Source organism: Lissotriton helveticus, chromosome 6, assembly GCF_964261635.1.
Source record: "Lissotriton helveticus chromosome 6, aLisHel1.1, whole genome shotgun sequence".
NCBI lineage: Eukaryota > Metazoa > Chordata > Amphibia > Caudata > Salamandridae > Lissotriton > Lissotriton helveticus.
Window position 1 is genome coordinate 1599233172 of NC_136067.1, and position 22326 is coordinate 1599255497.

A 22326-nucleotide genomic window follows, 5' to 3' on the forward strand; every position below is an offset into this window, starting at 1 on the left:
CAGCGCTGGCCGGGCTGCTGCGGCTGCTGCTGTCCCCAGCATCCCCCAGGTCCAGGGCAGGATTTGTGGCAGTGTTAGAGATGATCAAGGCCTCCATTGCTGTCGTGATGCGGGCCATTCCCCTTGTCAACTCTGCGGTATTTTGTGCTAGACTAGACTCCATGTTGGCACCGCGCTGACAGAGTTGTGCCGTTGCTGCAGCAAGGCGGCTCAAGGAGCGGTTCTGCACCCGGGCATCCCGCCTGCGCACCACCTCTTGCTCCTCCATTCTGCCACATAACTGTGTGATGGCAGTGGTTAGCCTGGCTAAACCTGCTACTGCCTCCTTGTTGGAATCCACAAAGGCCTGAAATCCTTTCACCATTTCCCCCATCTGCAGGTTGTGCTGCAGGAGCTGGCGTTGGCATGCCATGATGGATTTCGCCTGCTGCCTTTGGATCTTCACCATATTGCCTTCGAGGCCCCGGAACACACTGGCCTCCCGTGCTGGGTCTGCAGTGGTGGGAATGGCACGGCGCCGGGTACTGCTGCTGCCCGCCTGCTGCGTGGGCTGGGGTGCCACTGGTGGGGGTGTGGTGCTGGCCGGGGCCTGAGCCCCTGCTCCCAGGACAGGGTGTACTGGAGCCACAGTGGCGGGAGCTGGTGTAGGTGGAAAGAGCTCCCTTGTCGGGGAGTTCTCTGGGGAGAACTGCAAGGAGGGTGTGTTTTGCATTTGTGGGGAGTGAAGTGCATCAAAGTCAATTTCCAGGTCTCCCTCAATATCCAGCCCTATGGTGTTTTCCTCCTCCTCCTCGGCAGCCTGACTCGTGCTCGGCCCTGCGAGTGCAGTGGTAGATGGTGCTGCTGCCTCCTTTGGCAGTGTTTGTCCGCCTGATGGTGCCCCTAGGTACAAAGAAGCATTTGTAAATAGAGTGCCGATGTATTACAGTCAGTACAATTAAAGCATTCCACATGTCCTAGCATCTCCGTAGAATGTGTTCCACTGTATCATGTCTTGTGATTCTGCACTGCCATATTTTGATACCTACTGCTGACTGGATGTACCATGATGCTTGTCTCTTGTATGTTGGTTACAGTACTGTGCTGGGGTTTGGCTATGCATTGTGTCTAATGGGGAGGTGTCTGGTAGGGTGTGTCCTGATGCGCATGCCTCTTACCTGTAGCTGTAGCTCTGGCTGAGCTGTCCAGGGTCCCAATTCCGGTCACGCTCTCCCTCTCAATGGTGCTGGAGACCAGTTCCTCCAGCTCGGTGAGGGGTGGCGCCGGGTTCCTGCCACCACCAGTGACTCCAGCCTGCTTCTGGATCTCTGCCATCTTCCGTTTGGTCAGGCTGCGGATGTCGTAGAATCGCTTCTTCAGCTCATCCAGGGACCTGGGGGTGACACCCACAGCGTTGACCTTCTGGCCGATTTCGCTCCAGAGCCTCCTCTTGGTGCTTTCTGGCACATTGAGGGACAGCTTTCCGAATAGCTGCCGGTGCACCCTCACCACCTCCTCAACCAACACCTGCAGCTCGGTGCTGCTGAACTTAGGCTTCCTCTTCTGGCTGGACTTCTGGCTCTCACTCTGGTTTGCCATCTTGCTCTGAACAGTTCACTACCTCCTACTCCCACTGCTGCTAACTGTGACTGCTCAGCTCAGGCTGGCTCTCCAGAAAGTTCTTAATTGGCTGCACCTGCCAGGGTTGCCACTCCCTGTTTGGGAGGGGGAGGGGGAGCCACCTCATTGGCTGAAGCGGCTTTTACCGAATCGGCTATCTCCGAATCGGATATTACCGAATCGGTGAAATCCGAATCGGTATCATCCGATTCGGAGATAGCCGATTCGGTTTCTTCAATGCATTCCTATGGGCTTTTTGGCCATGGGTGTGTTTTCATACCTCCGATTCGGTAATTGCCGAATCGGATTTTTCCGACTCGGCTAATTCCGATTCGGTGGTAGCCGATTCGGCTAGTTCAGATTCGGTGGTAGGCGATTCGGTACTTTCCGATTCGGTCCATGCAGATTCGGTACGTACCGATTCACATTACCGATGCCGACCGATTCCCTATTATTTCGCTGTTTGTTTCCTACATCTCGTTTTCCGATTTCAGAATACCGATTCGGCCCGCCTCGGTATTTTGGAATCGGAAATTCCCTTTTACCTACATCGGGCCCTTAGAGCAGTATTTACCTAGACTGGTGTGGAAACCAAACCCTGGCCACGGGTCAGTTTAAGGACAGGAAACCCTCAAGGAAGGATACCCCTCAAAGGACAGCAGGTGCAGAATGGACACCCAGGACAGGACAGGATACCCTCAGATTAGGAATCAGGACAGGACCTCAGGACAAGACAGCAAACCCTCAGGACAGGACCGCTCAGGACAGGACCGCACCCGCAGTTTGGAAGCAACGCCTGCGCTCCACCCTCTCTGCAGCTATCGATCAAGACCCCGATTGGGTCAGCGAACTCCCAGCAAAGTGCTTCGCCAGCACTTTAAGGTTCAGTAGAACCTTAGTCTATGGTCAATTTCGGACAAAGTGCTCCGCAGCGCTCTGTATCTTCAGTCACCTATTGAGTACGATGGGTCAGTGACAGGTCAGCTAACCAGACAAGTCGGACAATTTCCCTAGGTGAACCCAGGGTAGATATACAGTTTGGGGACGGTGTTCCACCCCCCAATGTTGCAAAGTGTCAGAATCCCTCAATTTGGATTGGTCCTAAGATAGGATTTGGGTAACACACCAATCATAACACACTATTTGGATGCTTCATTTACATATCTGGGTACCGCCTAGCGAGATTGGGGTTCCCATGAGAAACTGCATAGAAATACAATAGAGATATTACATTGTTTCGGAATAAGAACATGTGATTCCGTCCTGCTAGGGTTGCAGGTCAGTTCTCAGGAGCATCTTGCCCATCACTGCCAACTGGCGGTGTTCCATCAGCCAAGGTTGTCGGTGCCCCAGAAAGTCGCACATGCGTAGAAGGGACCTTCAAGATGGCTTTTGGTGCAGTTAGACCCCCATTCCCCGCGGTACATGAAAAGTAAGCGAAAACAAATTAATACATAAAAATAACATTATGAAAACACATCACAGGGTTTGTACTTTCAACTTATCACTATAAAATATACTTATGCAACCTAAATGTTAGCTACATATAAACAAACACAAGAGCAGTGGCACGAGCAGTACCACGTTACTGGCAAAGCTATGTATTACGCATGCGCATAAATTTCCCTCCAACTCTGCAGACACGTCAGGACACGTGAGTGTGACTGACGCATGCGCAGTAACTAAATACAAGCAGCGGCCATGTTAAATGACTCGAGTGAATTATTTTAGTAAAACACATATGCAAGCATCAAGAAACCTTGTTCAAACATAAAATAACGTTAGTAAAACGTACATGTGATTACCTTGTTACACATAAACGAGGTTCATGACTTGGGCAAGTCGCAAAATATGCGAAGCTTTGCTTCATCAGTTCCAGAGCCTTATGTAATATATAGGAGCCTACTTGCACTTGATTATTTGTTCCAGCTCTGATCTTTAACAGAAATTATTGACATCCCTGTTTGAGGGGATGCTGCCTAAAATCTATCAGAGAAGGTAACCAGTTTCCAGAAAATGTTATATATTTTATTCAGTGATTGAGAGATGTACCTAGCAAGAGATTCGAAAGTCAGGGCACAACACAGTGAGGCATCCAGACCCCACAGCTATCGTGTTTCTCATGTGTCATGTATTACAGAACGAAATGCGGCAGCATTTCTCACAAAAAAATAGCATGAAAACAACACAACTGCTGTGAATAACAGCTGCTTGCTTCTGGCTGTTTGCGTTGTTCTTGATCTCCCGTACTATGGGGCATATTTACAAGTGAAATGGCGGAGTGCGGCGTTAGCCTTCCTGGCTTAACGCCTCACTCCGCCACTTCAGAAACGCAGGGCTGCACCATATTTACAAGAATATGGTGCAGCCCTGCTTTTCCCCTTGCACTCGCGCTACACTCAGCAGCCTAGCACCAATGCAGGCACCCTTGCACCATAGTGCAAGGGTGTCTGCGTGCAGAGGAAGATTGTTCATGTGCAGGAAGGTACCCCTTCCTGCTCATAAACAATCTTTAAATGCTGTTTTGTAACTTCTATGCGTGCTTCTCAATGGAGCACACATAGAAGTTGAAAAACTGCATTTTTTTAAAAACGATTGTTTATGTGCAGGAAGGGGTACCTTCCTGTACATAAACAATCATTGGCCTTTTGCTGTTTTCATGTGTGCTGCACAACACAGCACACATGAAAACGACAAAAACGAGGAGAAATGAAACATTTCTCCTCGTTGTGCCAGTGTAAAGACCAAGTTTCCCCTGGTCTTAATTCTGGCACTGCCTCCTATTTATGCCTCCCTAGTAAGTAGAGGGCAGCATCAGAATAAATGGGTGTTGCGGTGGACCGCCCACAGCAACACCCATCACCCTCCCCTTTTACGCTAAGCATAGCGGGAAAGGGAGCTTTATTTACAAGCAGCATTAAGCCATGTTAAGTTGCTTAACACTGCCTTGTAAATAAGGCGATGCCCCTATCGGAACACTGATCCCCAGATTCCAGCGTCAGTCGCCCTGGCCGCAGCGGTTAGCCCAGCACCATGCGACTCTGGGCAATAGCTTAGCGCCTAGAGACCCTAACGGGTGATTGTGCGCTATACAAAATGTGGATTATTATTATCGCCAAAGGAACATCGTAAAAAGTGACATTCCCGTGGTGATAGGGGCTTGTAAATATGTCCCATTTTTTTTTTTACTGCAAACGGCAGTGTTATTACATGACTAGTGTAATGGCAATATTTTGAGCATTTCATGTAACAAGCATAACACGAAATTCCCCAAAGTAAGCTAATTACACCGATGCAATTAAAATTTTGCCCCGGCCTACTTTGCCATACACATAGAGCAGGCTGAGTCCATTCAGCAGAAAGGGAGGATTAGCTCAAAAACACTAGAAGGCTGAATGTTCTAACAAAAAAAAAACCTTATGGGAGAGTGAGGGGATTGGAATCCCCTCAGACTCCCTGAATCCTTTGTTCACAGTCAGAGCTGTGAACAAAGAAACATTGGAATGTTGGAGCTCTTGACTTATACCAGCCATTATAAGCCAGAGCACTCCATTGTTTTCAATGGAGCTTCCAACGTTCCAATGTTCTAATATAGCTTATTACAGTTAAGTTCTGACATCACAATGCCCGCTGCCCGGTGAAAGGCACGTCAGGTCACGGAGCATAATTGAAGCAGCTGTTTAAAGCATCAAAAACCGAATGTTACTTTTCTTTCTTCTTCTCTATTTTAATACCAGAGAGAATGTTTATTTGTTGCGCTCCATAGTTACAAGTGAGAATATTTCTGCATGTTTCTACATATTCCGGGCTACTGCAGTTTTTTTTCAAAAAAACTGACTTGTATTGAATTGTTTCTAAAATCTTTTGGCAACAAATATCTACCAGAGTTTTAATTTTGCACTAAAGGTTTTATTTTTATTCATGTTGATTTTAAAAGTGTTCATTAGTCATTAAAAATCATAAACATTGTTAAAATGTACAATTGACATAACAAATAAATTAGTAAAAAAGAAGGAAAGGAGGACAAGCAGCCATGTAGAGTCTATGTACAGAACAAGATCTAACGAGTAATCAGTTCATATTAAAGATGTTTGCAAAATAACGCATAAAGTGCAGGTCTTGTGTAGTGATAGATCAGGAGCCAATATAAGAAGGCTTTCGGGTAGCAACACAGAGTGAGAGAACTACAGCCACGGCCCGTGGAGGGAGTTGCGGTAGGGCGAAAGGTGGGGCGCGGGAGAGGCAGGGTGGGGGATGCTAAAAACCGGAGTATGGATAATTGGAGGTAAGTAAACAATTTAATTAATAAAACGAATTTCGTTGCGCGCCTTGATTCGCATTAAAGATGGCAGGAAATAGCTGACCAAAATTTTTAAGATAAAGTCAGGGTCAAGCAACCTGTCCCCCTCGTCAAATATGCTTTGAATGAAAATGATTTTTATTGAATTTTGGTCAAATCAGAAAAACATACCAAGAAGTAAGATAGTGCAGCATGCTGAGGTCATCAATTTTCACTTATCACACATATAAAATCAGGACTACCACCACATATAACATCCTCAAGGTGTGTATATCTCTTACACTTTCACGAAACAATATTGCAAACAGAGTCCCCTCCTGGCTCCGTATAATGTTTATTACAATATTTTCTAGGCATCCTCTGTGTCATCAAAGCTGTCCGTTCATTCTCCCTAAATCTTTGCAACTAGTTCAGGGCATTCTCTATTTTTATATGAATCATTTGGAAATTCATCAGACTTTCTACACTAATACCCCATTGAATCATCGTGGCAGTTTTAAAAAGTCAGTACAAGGAAGAGGTTGTCACAAGATGCGACCTCCAATTTCGAGTGCTTCTACCCATGAAAACTCTCCAGAGATACAAGCATTGGCTTACGCCTTAATCAGTGAGTGGAGAACAGTAGGTGGATTCAGCACAAGTAATACGGCTCCAAGCCCATTTCCATCTGGCATAGCAAAAATAACTTTATAGAGATCAAAAATCTTTTTAGTGACCAAGAAGAAGCTCGAATTAGGAGCCTTCCATACTGCCTGCCTGCCTGTTACATTATATGAATGACAGAGGTTAAGTCAGGTACTCCTACCTGGCACCCAGCTGCTTTGATCACTATGAATCAGGATCTGCATTATTACCCCCATTCTTCATCAGGACTTTGGTCTCTATGTTGAGTTCTGATGTCGTTTTGGCGTTATCTTGAGTCACATTTATTCATTTCCTGCTTGTGGTAGGGTTGTGAAAGAATTGTTAACTTATTTTACAACATGCATAACGTTGGTAACTTGAAGCACAAAAAAGACAATAACTGAGGCATTGTAGATCTCTCAGTGTACTAGGATCTGTCTTGAACAACTTGGGAATAAATTGCACCATGAACATTTAATTTTTGTATTAATTTTCCAAAGCCAAATTCACGTAAGTATGTGCTTTTCTATACCAGGAGCGGTTCCAGACCTGATTTGATTTTTCTGGTTTCCAAGACCAGAAATGACAGAACCAAATGCTATTGTAACTAGTTTGTGCATTTTAACAATCATAAATGCATTTCTAGTTTTATATTTATTTAAAATATAGAATTCAGGCAATAATAAACAAAAGGCAAAAGAATCAGAATGAGATAGTGTAAAAAGATAGATGTCTCATTGGCCTCATCTCCTAAGCAGGAAGGCTGGCACTCCTTCGACTGACTCTTTCTGTTCGTGTACTTAAAAGGAAGTATATGTTTGACCAATTGGATTAATGCCTTTCCTTTATTGTTCTTAAAATTGAATGTACTTTATTAAGGCATTTAAACAAAAGTACATAGGGGCAGATTTATGAAGGCCTTGCGCCGCCGGTGCGTCATTTTTAACATGGGAAAAAGTGACGCACCGGCGGCGCAAGGCCTTCATAAATCTGCCCAATAAAGTATAGCATACATCAATGAAAGCAAATCTTATTACAAGAAACATATTCACTTTTACATATTGGAAAATAAAATGTTTTAGAAGAACTGATAGAAGAGTAGGTAAAAAAGTGGAAGAACAATGACAGAAAGCAAACAAAATATAACATAAAATCTACATATTGTTAAATATGAGAGTGGTTGGATAAAAAATCTGTGAACGAGCAGCCTTAACGTAACCATTTTGATTTTACTGTTAGTGTCCACAGCAGAAACTCTTTCAAGTCTATGGTTGCCACATATATGATTCCACCAAGACTGGTAAGACACTTTGGTAAAATCCTCCCAATATGAAGTTATTTGCCTGAAAGCAATAGCAGTACAAATATAATTTCGAACTTTTAACATTTCAATAATCATTAAATATATACATTCATAAAACCTACACAAAGACAGTGCGAACAAATCATACGTAGTGTGTAGTGTAGGGGCAAAATAGCATGTAATTTCTTCGAAAATTACTCAGGAATCTCACTTTCATGCATTGTTTGGAGAAAAAGTGGTGGTGCAAAGTGTGGGAGAGACTATAGAAGGAGCTGACAGGACAGGTAACAGGAAGCAAATAGACTACCTAGGTGAAATGGACATGGCCCATTTCTGAGTCAGAGACCAAAAGGCATGCATTACAAACAGCACCTTTTGAAACAAAAATCATTTTGTTAGTACATCATATCCTAGCCATAAAACAACAGAAATCAGAAACAGGTAATACATAACGGAAGTAACCTAAAAAAGACTTGTCCAATCCATGCCATTTAGTGTCCCATGCCCAATGTCCCCTGCTGAGAAGACTCATTGTTATGTGTCTGTGCGCAATCAAGTGTGAATGGAGACAGTTATAGTGGCCATAGTCTACCGGGAGGCACACCATTGCATGATTGTGGAAACACAGATAGACAGATAGACAGCAATATGGAGACATTAACATATGTGTTCTGATTACTAAATGTACTATCCACTTTCTGCTTGTTTTTCACCCACCTCTCCATAAGAACATATCCATTTTGGATTTTTTATTTTCAAATATGATAGGTTTTACCTTCAATGCAGGAAGTTGGTTATTCTTGGGGATTTTAATGTACACATTGAATATTAAGTAGACCTAGTACTGAGCCACTCAAAAAGATTCTTCTGTAAATGAGTCCCTCAACTTAAAAAAAATGATGAATGTGCATTTTTAAAGTGCACAACTCACTAGGGAGATTATCCTGGCACTGGGCAGAGCCAGGGCCATTTCTAGGTGAGCAGGCATGTCATGAGTTTCTCGAGAAATTCAAGAACTCTGATGTGCAGGGGCAGGTCATTCCAAGGTTTAGGAGTGTGGTAGGAGAAGCTTTGACTGCCAGATCTGATTCTGCATATGTGGAGTGTGTGCAAATAGGAACCCGCTTAAGGGTAAGTGGCTAGTAGGTTTCTGGAAGGCTATGTGTTGTCCAGGTATTTGGGGCCAATGTTGTTTAAGGCTTATTTATGTGTGCTTGAGGAGTCTGAGTAGTGCTCATTTGTGGATTGGGAACCTGTGAAGCTCTTTGAGGTGTGGGGTGATGTGAGTGTGGGGTGGGGTGGGAGAGGAAGGGTGAGGGTAAGCCTGCCACTGAGTTTTGTATGGTATGGAGTCTGCTGGTCAGCATTGATTCCGACACAGAAAGCGTTGCTGTATTCCAGCTTGTGGATGATGATGGCTTGGATGACAGTTCTGCAAGTGTGTGTAGGGAGCCATTTCAAGATCTTCTTTAGCATATTGAGTGGTTGGAAGCAGGAGATAGAGACTGCTTTCATTTGGTCAGTCATGGTGAGTTGATTGTCAGTTACTACTTAGAGGTTCTTTGTGGGTTGCAAGGAGGGGTGCGGTCTAAATTTGGTAGGCTACCAGGTGGAGTCTCAGAGCGAAGTGTCTTTTGCTGAAGATTGTTACTTCTGCCTTATCTGTGTCAAGCTTGAAGCAGTTGGTTTTCATCCATTGGCGACAAGGTCATGCAAGATACAAAATTGGTCCCGGTCTTTGGTATCTGTTGAAGAGGGAGAGTGTGAGCTGGATGTCATCAGGGTAGAATCCTAGAGAAGTTCATCAACATTGAGTTGATAAATTACTTGGACTCTAATGAGCTCTTGGATCAGTCACAAAATGGTTTCCGTGCCAATTACAGCACCGAATCCGCACTTATTGCTGCCACTGCCTACATCCGCATCCAGGTCTGTAGTGCTGATCATGCTCGATCTATCGGCGGCTTTCGACGCTGTCTCTCTCACTCGAATGGTTCAACGTCTGAAAGAGGTGAGAATCTCAGGTAAGGCCCTGCAGGTCCTCCACTCCTTCATGAGAGAGAGAACTAATGGTGTTAGTTGTGGGGGTTTCAGATCTAAGGCTTTTAGCCTACCCTGTGGTGTTCCCCAGGGCTCATCCCTGAGCCTCACCCTCTTTAATGTGTACGTGGCCCTGCTGGCCAAGCTGGTCAGATCCTTTGGATTTCACGTGATCTCCTATGATAATAACACTAAGATCATTGTTTCCATCTCTCATGATTTGCATTCTCGGTCGACAGGAAGTTTAACCACTGCATGGCCAGCATTATCAGATGGATGCAAAATAACTCCCTCAAGATCAATGCAGAAAAAAACGAGGTCCTAGCTTTTGGTCCCCAGATTTCAATTTGGTCAAATGCCTAGTGGCTTGGAGCTTGTGGTCCCCTTCCTGTTCCCGCCAAGACAGTCAAAAACTTGAGGGTTATTTTTGATGTGGGCCTGACTTTTGAGGCTCAGGTAATTCGCATTGTCAGTACTTGCTCCTACATTCTGAAGACTCTCAGAAAGGTGCTCCCGTATATTCCCTCAGCACTCCAGCGGCCCACAGTCATTGCACTGGTTACCACCCGGCTTGACTACTGTAATGCTTTGTATTTGAATACTAGTACGGCCTCCCTAAACAGGCTTCAGGTCATACAAAACGCTGCTGCTTGGCTGATCCTTAATATCCCGAAAAGGCATTCAACAAATGAGGGGCTTCGCACTCTGCACTGGCTCCCTATTAGGAAGCAAATCTTTTTCAAAACCTTGTGTACGGTTCACAAGGCCCTGCATACTATAGGTTCGCAATAGCTGAAAAACATGTTTAAATGGTACAGGCCTGGGAGGACTTTGCGATCTTCATCCCAGAGAAGCAGCAACTCCTTCTCGGTAGCGGTGGCCAAACTTTGGAATACTCTACCCCCCTCGATCTCCCAGATGGAACCTCTTCCAGTGTTCAAAAAACTTCTGAAGACCTGGCTTTTCTCAGTTTAGTCAGCAGTCTCTCATTCTCCTCTCCACTTCCCGCCCGCTCAGCGCCTTGGCATCCTTGGGTTTTAGTGCGCTTTACAAATCCCTATCCTATCCTATCCTATCCTAGAATAAGGTATTGATTCCATGGACACAGATGATGCTGATGAGTGGGGTCATGTAGGTGTTAAACAGGGTGGTGAAGAAATATAAAATCGATATCATATAATATTGGCCTAATGTATCCAATATATTAACATACCATTTTAGGTTAACCCCTCCATTGTGAATATACTCGAATCATGTATACATTAAGATCGGGCCTTTTCTGAAGAAAAACCATGTTGGCTTCATTTCCCCGTACCTCTTACTCTTGCTAGGAAAACCTGTGACCTGCTACTGTGTAGAGAGCGAGCCTGAAAGGTCGGCCTGGGCTATGAATGGACCCTTGATTCTAACTTAGGAAACTCAAGGTCGCATCTGTCTTTCTTGTAGGATAAGCACATTCTTGTAGGTGCCATGCCTGTACTCCCATGCCCCAGAACGAAAGGGAGGCACCTTTACTGACCTACCCCCGGAATAACTTGAGTTAAGTTTCGAATCAATCAGTTGTGCCTTATATGGGTTTTCCTGCTGGTTTCACAAGAAGTGGTACTTTTCCATGTACGGGGTTTCCATGAGGTATGCTGAAAGTATATATGCCCTGTTTTGAATGTAAGCCAGCAGTCTCCTCTGCGCACCTTTGAGGGCTGTGTCGAGAGGGAGGCTCCCCTATATAGGGCGCTTTTGCAAAATAAACAATTGAACCTTCTCCATTGCCGACTGACTTATTCTTGGTAAATAAGGTATATGGCCTATTGGTAAGTAGAGCTCTATGGTATATTTTTTTTAGTACTTTAGTTGGCGACTCCGCTGGGACTCCGCGATAGGGTTGTCCCCTCCTGTAAGCCGGAGAAGAGGGACGGGGAAGGGTTCTGGTCGAGTGGGTGGATTGAAAAAGGATCCTAATTGAGAAACCAGTTTATGGTAGAAAAGGAAAATTCCACTCTCCGGCCCAGTGACCTTCCCAGCTGCTAAATAACCCTTCGCCGGAGTCCTTCGGGCTTAACCCGGGAACAGCTGACCGTGTTGGTCTATAAAAGGAGTCGGCAGGGGAGAACACGCAATCAGACCTGAGTGCACCAGGTGAGTGAATTGTATTGTAAGTCCTTTGTTGACTTTGGAACGAGCACTTTGGAGAAGTGGCTCAAAGAAACAGTTAACTGTGTATGGAATTTGGTGGTTAGTGAACCACAGGGAATCTGGGGGACTGACGTGGCAGTGGAGTAACTGCACGGGCAGATGCCCCACAGACTTGTTCGGTGATTAGTTGGGACAACGTCGGACGCCTTAGTGTTGCACAAGGGGTGCTCACTTGGCCGAATCCTCTTCGGAAAATCCCTAGGAGCAACTGGGTAAGCTTGGGGTCTGGAGCTACGCGCCCAAACGCCCGGCCCAACCAGCACAGGACTATGGGATGGTCTGTAAGAGGGTTCGTGGTTCGCCTGTCTGATGATCCCAGGGCAGTCTTCAGACTGTCTCTTTTGTGAATTCTGTTAGTGGTCTGGAATCCGCCGTGATTGATTCCACGAACAGGAGTCGACGGGCTCTGTTCGAGTATAAGACATGTCATTTGGTATTTTGAATTTAAGACTGAAGCATTTCTATCGATCGAAATGTATGCACTTTATGTATGTTAAGCGAGTGGAATTGTTTGAGTCAAAAGTGAAAGAGTATGTGGTGAGCGGATGCGTCCATGTGAGTAACTTTGGCTGGAATGGTATGAGTTATTGAATTCATAACTATGTCGTGTTTTAGTAAATTGTGTTTTGGATGCTGCCGTCGGCGGAGTGGACGGCTGGAAGAAAGACAGCCTGCTCCTCCGGAAGGCAGTCCCAGTTTTGATATGTACATTAAACATGGTATTTCTCCCATTTTGTTTAATACACTATGGAACAAGTATACTAAAGATAACTCAGAATTACAATGGCCTTTAACAGGGTCTTTTGAAGAAAGAAAAACTAATTACTTACAGAATAAATTGTTTTTGAAAAGGAGCCGTCAGACTGTGTTCGACTCCCTGAACTTATGGTTGAAGGTGGCAAAACGGCGGCGAATAAGAGAGGAAAAATTGGGAAAGATTAAAGCAGGGCAGACTGTGGCAGTGGCATATGAAAAAGAAAGGGTAGAAAAAAATTGAACAAATGGATAGACAGTTTTGATTACAGACAGATAAGAGTTATGTGACACGAACTGAGGCAGAAGATGAAATAGAGGAATTATTGGAGACCCGTCTGCCACCTCCATATGCTCCCCAAGGTTTGTATCCAGCGGTCCCAGTGGATCGGACAGGGAAGGCTGGAGCAACAGTGCGCACGGTTGCTACCGCACCGGTAGCCGTGCACCCTACGGCTCCATTGCCTGCTCCTCCTACCCTTCGTTCAACTACCTCAGATTTGATTACTTTGTTACCTGGGACGGTTGCTGCCTCTCCCTTGTCCCAGGTATTTTTAACGCCCCCAGCTAGAGGCACGACGGTCACCCCTATGGGAATGACCGCTGCCTCTTCAGATGTCACGCCACGACGCCCTGTAGGAGGGTTGGAAGGTCGACGAGTTTTTACTCGATCGTCCTTAGAAACTGAAGAAAGACGGGCTAGCCTGATTCAGGCATCCCAATGGATGCGGAATCCGATTTATACTTTGGAAGACATTTGAAGTACTATGAAAGATTTTGATCCAGTTACGCAACAATTAGCATTAGAACACATGGCAATCCGATTGATTTCCTTGTGGGAGCAATGTTTTCAGGAAGGGCTGGCCCCTCAGATATTATGTGATATCAGGGACCGAGCTTTTAAGTTCGAATTACAGGTCGAAGAAGTGTTTCAGAATGTTGAAACCTCGATACAATACCGAGATCGGATGAATAGGAAATGTCCAGATTTGGGGGTACAGTATCACATGAGAGAAGTGCACCCTCATTTCCACCCAGAGATTCCCGAAGTAGTAGACGGAGGTGGCCAAGTGACCAGACATCGTGTAGAGGCACGTTTCCAAGAGCAGTGGGTCTATACCCCTTGTAAGCAAAGTGAGGTTCTTACTTTAAAATCCGTAACTTCCTGACCCTCGTAAAAATCCTACGGCCTATTATAAAGAATTAACAGAACCCGCAAATTTGTCCTTTGTGACTTTAGCTGACATCGAGTTATTTTTCGTCCTCTTGACCCCAGTAGATATATGGAGACAGGTACATGATTCAGATCATGCTACAGAACTTGGAGGGACCTGGGGTCAGATTAAGGCATGGGACCAAGATTGGAAACCGGGTGATAAGCCTGAAGACGAGATTTTAGCTATCCCCGCTCGAATCATTACATATATGCAAACTCTTATTCCCCCGCGAAGGGTGGATTGGGATAAATTAACAGCCTGTAAGCAGAAAAAGGATGAAAATGTATCTGATTTCTTCACTCGGTTTCAGAAAGTATTTATTGACTTTAGCGGACAGGACTTGTCCACGGAAGGTGGCATACGATTATTTGTAAATAGATTTGTCACTAATTTGTTGCCTGAAGTGATGGCACGATTACAGGCTGCCGAAAGTACATGGACCACTTCGACCCCTTCAGTTATTCTCAGCATGGCCCAGTATTATGAACATCGAGAAAACGAGAGCGAGGATAAGTCAGATAAAAAGGTTAAGGAGTTGAAAACCCGAGTGCTGCTGCAACAGGTTAGCAGAGGATAAAGTGCTAGGAGGGGAGGAAGGGGTTCCTTTCCAAGAGGGGCAATGATGAGAGGAAGAGGAGGAGGGGGTCCGGTCCCTAATATAGGAATAAATCAGTGTTCCAATTGTAGACGGGAGGGACACTGGCGAGCTCAGTGCCCATTATTATATGGACGGGGTTGTCAGGTTAACTCCACGGGATCCAGTCGCTGCAAGTATGGTTCCACCTCCAAATGTCACCAACACCCTGAAGTGTAAACACAGGGTGTTCCAGCCATTAGGCGAGGGAGAAAAATAACAAACTAAAATAAAAAATTGTGGGATGGGTAAAGGTAGGGTCAGCAGGGAAAGGACGCCTGTAACAAAAGACAAGACAGGCATCAGTTAAGTGCATACTAACATGATATACTACTCTCATATAGTCTCACTAATAACCATGAAAACAGGTAAGTACCTGAGTAGAAAGAAAACCCGACCTTGGATAGGAAACAACTACAGCCCTTCTGCCACAATCTGTGAGGAAGGCCTAAGGGACACATAGACATATAGTTAAAGAAAACATTCCTGTCGTACCAGACACACACACGCTGTACTGAGACACCTAACCCACCACTCACAACATACCACAGATGTGCCAGAGGACGCAATGTACAAGGGGTGTCCAAGGTATCCAAAGTAAGTATGTTTGCTCCAACACAAAGTAAGAGGGATACGGTAGTGTGTAGGAAGCAAAAACTACAACACTCCGCTCTCGAGATAATGACCCCACAGAATATGCTTGAATAATGCCAAACAGCAAAACGTGGTTGCGACCACCACTGAATTCTGCCAACAATAAACCCAATGGGTGACCTCACAATGAGAACTGGAGAAACCTGTAGTTTCCTCACTACATGCCCAGCTCTTTAGTTTGTTGTAAATACCCAATTCATAACGGAGACGCGTAGTTGTCCTCACTACAGCGCCCCGCTTTCGTAGTACCAGAACAATACCTGGGTGTACGGTAACACGTGGTTTCGACCGCCACCGTGTTCCGCCACACCCAATTTAGCCAAGTAAGTAATCAGCAACCTTTAGGATCCGTGCACAACAGACTCCGTGCTTCCCCGCTCTCACTAAACAGGATAGTACACAGCTGACCGCCAGAGCGGCCGAAGATAACTGAACGGCAATACCTGCTGGCGCTGTAATTCTTCAACGGCAGAGACAGCATGCAGGAGTTCTCCACAACGGAGCCTTAAGGGAGGGGGCCAACAGGAGACTCAAAGGCGGGCGTGCAGAGCGGCCGCTCTCACGCCGAATGCAAAACAAACTCCAGAATAACGCGCACCCGGAAGCGCGTCTGTGTCGAAGATGTACTTCCTGCAGGACTCCGCCAGCTCATGGGAAATGTAGTTCCTGAGCGTGGCAGGCGTGATCGCGCTGCGGATCCTGACAGGGGTGGTTTTAACAGGGGACGAGGGCGAGGAAGTACTGATCGGAATAGTATGAGATGTGGGGACATATCCGGTGGTGAGTCAGGCAAGAATTATTTTGATGATCCTCAAAGGAGACAGTACTACAATGAGGATTATCGAGAGGATGGATATGATGGAAATAGTTACGCTTGAGACAGCCACGGACAGAGTAGGGGCCACATATCAGTACCAGTTGACGAACAGGGGCCTTATGTCAAGGGGCAATTGATGGGGACATCTGAGAAGTTTTTGGTGGATACTGAAGCAATGAATAGTTCTGTTGCTCATTCACTGGTCCCAGGGGCTGCTCTGTCTGGGCAAAATAACATATCAGTGGATTTCTCAGGAATCCCGGTAGTAAGCCCCATTTCTAAGCCACTCCCATTTACTATTGGCCCAGTTACTGTGGACTCACCATTCTTGCTTACTTCCAGTTGTAGCGAGAATTTGTTAGGATTGGATGTATTAAAGAAATTACATGCTCATATTTATTGTTCTCCTGATGGTGTTTATTTGACCATGCAGCCTCCTACTGAATGTATGTCTCAATGTTTGGTCAAAGATGCACCTCTCCCTCCTGAGTTTTCTGAAATTGCCCAGACCCTTTGGGCTAAAGGGGACACAGATGTAGGATTGTTAAAAATACCCCCCTGTATCAATAACATTAAAACCAAACGCGCATTTACCGCGTATTCCCCAATATCGAATTTCGCCAGAAGGTGAACAGGCTCTATTGCATGTAATTTGTGATTTAATTAAGATAGGAGTGGTAGAAGAAACAGCTGCTAATGTTTGTAATAGCCCCATTTTACCGATTTAAAAAAAGGCCCCACACGATGGTGACCCTGATTATAAAGATACCTACCGTTTCGTAATTGACCTCAGAGAGGTTAATAAAATAGTGATTCCTCAATACCCTTTGGTCCCGGATATCACTGCAATCCTGACTATGATTCCCCCTACTGCACAGTATTTCTCAGTGATAGATTGTAAAAATGCTTTCTTCAGCATCCCAATCCATCCTGACAGCCGTCATATTTTCGGATTCTCATTATCTGGCCGCAGTTTCAGATTTTGTCGCGCACCTCAGGGCTATACTGAGAGTCCTAGTATTTATAGCCAAGCTCTAAAAGCAGTATTAGATGAATTAGTCCTACCTCCTGGTAATGTTCTCATCCAATATGTGGATGACATCCTAGTGGCGTCGGATACGGCGGAAGGTTGTAAAGAGGCCACTGTTAAATTGTTGACCCATTTGGCGGCTAATGGTAATAAAGTATCCTTATCCAAATTTCAGTATTGTCGACAGGAAGTGACCTACCTTGGTCATTTACTGTCGAAAGCGGGGAGAAGATTAACTCCTGAACGGATAACTGTTATTACTAACATGTCTGTGCCCCGTACTCAACGTGATGTTTTCTTGGCATAACCTCTTAGTGTCGCCAATGGATTCCTAATTTTTCTCTTCTGGCTAAACCCTTGTTGCATTTGATTACCAAAGACGTGCATGAACCCTTGCTCTGGATGGATGAATGTCAGGATTCTTTTGATTCTTTGAAATCTGCTCTTTGCTCTGCACCTGTCTTGGGTACTGCGGACTACTGACAACCTTTTGTACTTTACGTACATGAGGTGGACGGTTGTTCCCTTTCAGTGTTAACACAAGGTTTTGGCGGAAAGCAACGACCTTGTGCATATTTTTCGGCAGTATTGGATAATGTTGCCAGAGGACTTCCAGCTGTTTAAGGGCCACTGCTGCTGTGGCAGTGGCCATTCGACAGTCGGAGTCGGAGGGGATTGTTTTGAATACTGACCTCACAGTGATGGTACCGCATGCTGTGGACATATTATTGAATCGAACAAAAACTCAGCACCTCATGAGTGCACGATTGACTGGTTACAAATTAACTTTATTTGCACACCACATCATTATTAAACAATGTGCCACTCTGAATCCAGCCACGTTACTACCCCTCCCTTCAAGTGATCAAAAGGACGATGTCCATGATTGGATATTTCGGACTGAAGAAGAAACGAAGGGACGTGTAGATCTCACTGACACCCCTTTATCTGAACCACAAGGGGAGTTGTATGTGGATGGCTCTTGTTTCAAGTTACCAGATGGCAGGACAACAGCTGCTTATGCAATAACTACCCTCAGTACCGTAGTGGAGACCGCTCGGGTTTCCCAGCATTCAGCACAAGCAGCTGAACTAATAGCATTATTAAGAGCATGTGAACTGAGTGAAGGTTTAAGAGTAAATATTTTTACAGACAGCCAGTACGCCTTTGGCGTGGCCCATAGTTTCGGGCGGCTGTGGAGGGAACGAGGATTTCTTATCTCTCATGGTCAAAGAATACAACATGGCCCTTTGATCGAAAGACTGTTGAATGCATTAACCCTACCAGAGAAGGTGGCCATCATTAAGTGTAGTGCCCACAAGAAAATTATAGATACTACAGGGGAGGGAAATGCCTTTACTGATCAAGTAGCAAAAGATACAGCACAGACTAAAACGTCTACTATGTTCCTCAGTGTATCAGCCAGATGGGTGGCGGAGACCACAGTATTTGACAATACTATTGAAAGTGTTAGAGAATTGTAGAAAGAAGCCACTTCTGATGAACTACTGAAATGGGAACAGGAAATAGGGCGGTTGGACAAAAACAATTGTTGGACTGATTTGACTGAAAAACAGAGATGGCTGTTGCCCAATGCACTGGTGTATGCAGTATGTATGCAGTAGTAGTGATGGCCCATGGTCCCGCTCACATTGGAGCAAAGGGTATTTGTGCATTATTGGACCTAGTGTGGAATAACTCGAACATCCCCAAGACTGCTGCCCATGTGGTTAAATACTGCATGGTCTGTTTACAGCTTAATCCGGGAGGGAGGGAGACAGTTCTTTTTTTTTTTTTTTTGAAAACCTTTATTGACATCAAAAGGAAAGACAAGTCGAGGCCTACAACCAAGCCGGCCGGCCGCAATGTGCAAGATAATCAGGAGTCACCAGGCAAATATTACATAATCAATCAATACAAAGCAGAGGCCGTACAATCGCAGAAGGGGAGAAAAAATACAGAAACCAAAGGGCTAAAACACAGGAGTAAATAAGGCTTAATTTTATAATATGGGGAGAAGACATATGACAGGCTCACTTTCAATACGGAGGCATCCGATATCCCAAACCAACCTCAACATTAATAAGGGGGCATGGGGGCAAAATATCGGGGGGACAATACAATGCATTCAAGAAAATCAGGATACGTGAGACACAATCAGCCCCTGAGCATTATCCTCGTAACATGCCCGCCACCCAAGACACTACCAAGCCAGAACAGCGGGATCGGAAAAACAATGCATCAAAACCAGCCCGTCATAGTAACCTCTGGGACACAGGAAGGAAAAAAAAAGGGGGGGGACGAAGTGGGGAAGGGGAAGAGGAAGGGAGAGGAAAATGGAGGGAAGACAAAATAAAACAATAAAAAGAAAATAAGAAAATATGAAAAACGAAAGGAAGAAGACACGCCGACACAGGCCCCCCATGGCGGGAAGACAGGAGACAAAAGGAGTAGCGGCCCAAGTGGGGGTATATCGATCGGGGAGAAAGACAGCCGAAACATAGCAGGAGGATTAACGACGCCACACCCCCCACCCGAAACACACCATAGGAGGTCGGGACAGACGCGGCCTCACGAAAAAGAGATACAAAAGGGCCATAGAACCAGAAGACAAACAAAAGGTAGAGCCCAACCCACCCGTCCCACCCTGCACCCCTGTAGAAGGCTATGGCCCACCCTTCAAACAGCGTGCCTGTCGCCCTAAACCAGAACCCGAAATATAGCGAGAAGTAAGAAAGAAGAAAGAGACAAAAAGGCAACAAAAGCGGAGAAAAGAAAACAGGAGGGAGGAGCAGAATAACCATAATCCGAACGGGCGGCCGCAGCCCTCCGCCCAACCAGACAAGCACAATCAAAAACAGACCAGGACGACACCCCATCACGCGCCACAAAACATTAGGAGAAGGGGACCTCCCACCTTTCTACGATGAAAAACAATTATGCTACTAAATCGTATACCGGGAATCAAACGGAAGTCGTACATTTCACCCCCAACCCTTTCGAGCGACGAACCCCACCCACCACCTGGCAATGTAAAACCACATACTAAATACTAAATCAGCATATAATCGAGTGGGGAGACAGTTCTTAGTGGACATTTTGCACCTCCTTCCTTACCGTTTGAAGTAATACAAATGGATTATATTCAACTTGAAAGGGTAAATAATCTTAAGTACGTGCTGGTGGTGGTCTGTGCTTTTAGCAAATGGGTTGAAGCATACCCCACCAAAGACAATACTGCTTTGGCCACTGCAAAAGCCCTGATTAAAGAGTTCCTGCCTCAATTTGGTTTGCCCTGAATTATATGGACAGACAACAGGGTACACTTTAATGCAGAACTTGTTAAACATATTTGTAATGGGTTACAGATAAAACAGAAATTTCATGCAGCACGACACCCGCAGTCTGCAGGACTGGTTGAAAAATATAATGGCATACTGAAATTAAAGATGGCAAAGATTCAGGAGAGCACGGGTTTGAGTTGGCCTGATGCGCTGCCCCTAGCATTGATGCCAATAAGAGTAACCCCCCATTCTCGGGTTGGGCTGTCACCTTATGAGGTTGTTTTTGGTCGACCAGCCAACGTGTGGGGTGTCCCAAGACCTAGGTCCTTCCGAGATCTGGATTACCCTATGATGACAGATTACCTGTACGCTTTAACTAAAGATTTGCGTTCCATTCATCAACAGGTGTCAGCAGTATTGAAGCCGCTGCCGGAGGGTCCCGGACATTGCTTGGAGCCAGGACAGTGGGTCCTCGTTCGAAATTATCAACGGAAATCGAGTTTGGAACCCAGGTGGAGCCGTCCCTACCAGATTCTTTTGGCAACACGAACGGCAGTGAAAGTGGACAGAAAGAAACACTGGATACATGTGTCACACGTGAAGAGATTGCCTCTTCCGCTCCCTTTTGATCAGCAGAACCAGGACGGAGTTCTAACACAAGAAGGAGAGCGGAGATTGAGTTTTGTTCCTTTCTCGGATGCCCTTGAAATCGCGCAAGAGGAAGGATTGTTGACACTGCAAGGAGACAAATCACCCCCAGTTTCTGAATCTCGAGATAAGGCTGATTCCTCAGAGGCTTCTGAAAACCTTGTTGCACCGAATGTCCCTGCTGCTGTGTTGTTTCATGACGAGGAACAACCTGGCCATCTTCGATACAATTTACTGCTCTGAAAACAACTCAGTACCCCAGTTTCGGATTTTAGGAGATAGGGAAAGACTTGAGCTGTAGGGTTGGAGATAGCTCTTTTCAGGGGTATTGAGAAAGACACTGGACTGAACCCGTTGAGAGCTTGGAACTGTCACATTGCTCTGTTCAGAAAGAAAGACTGTGTTATGTTAAGGGCCTAAATTGCAACGCTGAAATTACAATGAAGATTGTTTCTTTGGATGAATAATAAGAGCCTACCTGTGAGGCTCTAGACGGACACAGGGAGAAGAAACACTCTGGCAGTTGGCTCGCACCCTTTTCCCGAGTTTAGTTTGGACTTTTAGTTATGATGTATCCCTTAGCCCGATTTGCCCTTGAAGACGAGCGACCCCTTGCTCCCAGACCTTTTCTTGAAAATGTCCCCATGTTTTCCGGTTGGGCTACCAGAGTGAAGATAGCCTTTGTAATAACGATTGCAGTAATTATGATAATATTAATGAGTCTGTTTATGTATTTGGAATTCCAATACCCTATGCACAAGGTATTAGGTACCACAGCAGCCCCACTTGAGCATTTCTTTTATACCTTGCCTCCCCACAAAGAGAGACATCGAGAAACATGCTAAAAATGTATTCATAGAAATGTTGCATGAAGCTCATAGCACTACAAATAAGACCAAAGGTTGGGTATGTGGCCTTTTGCCATCTGTAATGCATTGCCATGACCTATTCATTTCCTTGCCATTATCACACTTAGCTAGCTGTGAAGCCTGGTTTCAGTTGCTATCTCTTATGTATCTGCATTATGTAGCTGACCCCAAAAGATATAATGAAAAGGATTATGAAGCTATTTTAAAGTATATAGAACAACATCAGGGATTTGATGCTCAGGGAAACCAAGGTGAGGGATCTTTAGATCCAGATGCCTGTATGAATCTGTATACCACTTATGAAAATGCTACTTGGTTGAAAGAAGAAATGTTAGACTGGGCAGGGCATTGTTACCTGTCC